We start from the raw sequence: 3,395 nt of genomic DNA, 5'->3' as shown, positions 1-3,395 counted from the left end.
CCGTTTTTCCAACATATAAATATTATAAAATAAATCAGAGTTCATCACAAACAGGATGTCACATTTCGTTCTTCAAAATATAAATAGAGTTAAAATCTACTCTTTATTTGAAACGACTGCTGTCAATAATTTCGAATACGTCGCAGCGGAAAAATTCTTAAAATTTTATAAACAAATACTTGGCACTAAAGGCCTCAACATCATAAACAACTTATTAAACATTCCATTTCAATGGTTCATCAACATAAATCATAAAGACACGTAACAAAAGGAAGCAATGCAAAGATCCCCATCCCGTTACGTATCAGAGCATCCCTAAGACGACGCGTGAGGGAGTCAACTCACATCAACAGCTAATCCTGGTTATCTGCACGTTACCCACGTAGAGGCAACATTCAAACAGAAGAGGTGAGATTCACATTCAATAATAATAAGCATATAATTCATCAACAGAATTTAACAACATAAATAATAACATATTTAACAACATAAATTACAATTATACAACGTTAATGCTTCACATTATCAACTCATTAATTATATTGACAACTTGACAACACGACAACAGCATCGATAACCCAACAACAACGACAATGCAATGACAACTACATCAACTTGACAACGTATTATGCATGTGGTACCAATTAGGGCATCAAGCCCTCAACTTATAGAGCATTGGTATGAATGATTAAGCATTCATCGGAGCATCAAGCCCCCAACTTTATATATTCAACAGGGCATCAAGCCCCCAACTTTATATATGAATGACTATGCATTCAACAGGGCATCAAGCCCCCAACTTTGATGATGATGCATGAACTCAACAAAAATACAACAACAACCAACAACTTCAACGACATCGACAACAACTTACAACCTTAACGACATTGACAACAACAGCGAGAATGACAACAACTTGCAACCTTAATGACATTGACGACAACAGCGGCAACGACAACAACAACGACTTCGCATGATAATATCATAATTCATCAATCATAAACAACATCATATAACATCGTATTTAAACATCAACAATTCATCATGCATCTTTGTAAAAAACATAATAAATTATCCACAACATATTTTCATGTCAATCCAAGGCTACTAGAAAGATATCACAATTATCAACAACTTTCATGTTTATATCAAAGACCAATTTAAAACAGAAACGTGTGAAAAAGACGCAAAAACAGGAAACATGGTATATTGTCAGTAAGACCTCCTTAGAGTATTTTCATTATAACTCAAAAACCAAAAATCGTTTTCAAGTCAAACAAAAGCCATCGGAAAGCTAAAAAAATTATCTAAAACTTTCATGTTTACAGCAAGACCCAGTTTGGAACATAAATGGGTGAAAAACACCCATATATGGGCGCTAGGCGCCAGGAACATTGCGATTTTGGCTCCATAACTTTGGAAACTACAATTTTGGCCATCTAACTTTGAAAACTGCTGAGAAGGCGACACGTGTCCAAAAAAAGGGGCCATTTTGAAAAGATAAGGGGTCATAATCGCAACATTTTGAAAAGATAAGGGGTCAAAAGACATATTTCCCTTATGTTAGGGGGTTTAAAGAGCATATTTCCCTAAACATGGGGGCCAAAATTGTAGTTTTCAAAGTTAGGGGGCCAAAATCGCAACTTTTTAAAAGATAGGGGGCCAAAGTTGCACTTTAGCCTAAAAATTAACAACAATAAAATTAGAGGTCTTTTTAAGGCTGATTAAATTTTAAAATATTAAACAGCAAAAAGAAAAAACTTTTAAAACATCCACAAGATTAATGAAATTTTTAGTAAATCAATTAAAGTGGAATATATTGAATTGATAATGACACAAGTAATAATTAAAGTGTGCAACTGAAAATATATATATATATATAATTTTTTATGTATGAGCAATTTTTTTTTATCAAGGGGAAAACAATAAAAAAAAAACTAAGTAATTCGCTGTCTAAATACCCCAGAGGTATCCGCCAACAGAGCGATATTTAGCTGAGGAGGAGGAGAGATCCACACCTTTAAGGAATCAACATTTTTAGCACCAAATTTGGTCAACCAGTCAGCTAGGGGCGGATCTAGACATATCATATTAGTGTGGCAAATTTTTTAAAGAAACTATAATACAAATTATACTAAAAATAATATATAACATTGTTTGATGCAAATTACAATGAAAATCGTCTACCATCCATTTGTTGAAAATGAGCTAGAATAACATCAGTGCTAATTGTGAAAAGAACATCTCTTTCAATATAAGTTACAAGACGATCATTTAACCATTAATCACCCATTTTGTTACGTAAATGACTCTTCACAATCTTCAAAGCTGAAAAAACACGTTCAACACTTGTAGTTGCAACTGGCAAGAGCAAAGCCAACTTCAAAAGCTTAAAAACCAAAGCAAATGTCTTGCACTTATTTGTTTCCACAAGTATTGCACAAAGATCCGAAAGCCCTTTCAACTTTGCGAATTTTGGATCAGATTTAACATTTCTAACATAATTCTAAAGTTGTCTGCGCAACTCCACTTCCGACACATCTACAAAATCATTTGGATAAAGCTCAGTCATCCTCAATAATTTGTTCACATCAAAAGCAGCAAATGACTTTGCAGGACTCAAACATGAAACACATTGTAAAAGTTCGGTATTCTCTTCATCAAACCTAGCATTAAGCTCTTGCAATTGCAAATCTAAAACACTAAACAAACAATCATTCTTATAATGATGCAAATTAGAAACACTAGAAACCGGAGGGACTCGCCTAGGTTTATTTCCTTCCATATATGGTGCATCCATATCAGGTACATCAATATCATGTTTAGTGCAAATTTTTACAACCCTGGATATAACATCTTCCCACCCCTCATTCCTCATTTTTTGTAATTGTTTTTTGGTATCATTAACAAGTGACATAGCATTTAAAAGATCTTGATCACGTCTTTGTAGTGCTAGGCTCAAATTATTTGTAATTCCCAAAATCTCAACCATCATATATAACATGAAGATAAAATCAAATGATTGAAGCACATCAAGCAAAAGTACAGTTTCACCAAATTTATCAAACGAGAGATCATCCCCCACTTCTACAATTACCTTAACAATGGTACTATACAAGAGTAGAGAAAAGAAGAAACGCGTTTTGTATTGTTTGTGTGTGTTTTCCACTTTCCCTAACTTCAAGTGCCTTCTGTTATGCATATAAAAAATAAATAAAAATTGGGCTAGAATCTGGTGTGGCAACTGCCACACCATGCTTCAATGTACATCTGCCCCTGTAGTCAGCACATCCATTTCCTTCTCTCGAATTATGATTAAAGTAGACCACCCAAGAAGAGAAGAGAGCTTCCTAATGAGAGAAAGTAAGTTTGCATGAGGATAAAAATCATTATGA

The 3,395-nt window shown here is 34.0% G+C and overlaps 1 pseudogene; it reads right to left on the bottom strand.

Moving 5' to 3' along the window:
- Positions 1-2,074: 2,074 nt before the first annotated feature.
- Positions 2,075-3,096, bottom strand: LOC146899529 (uncharacterized; annotated as a pseudogene).
- Positions 3,097-3,395: the final 299 nt, after the last annotated feature.

The sequence above is a fragment of the Medicago sativa genome, chromosome 8 (assembly GCF_051527215.1).
Source record: "Medicago sativa cultivar Bolivia chromosome 8, Bolivia_mono, whole genome shotgun sequence".
In the NCBI taxonomy this organism is placed as follows: Eukaryota; Viridiplantae; Streptophyta; class Magnoliopsida; order Fabales; family Fabaceae; genus Medicago; species Medicago sativa.
This window is presented reverse-complemented; position numbering and strand designations above follow the sequence as displayed.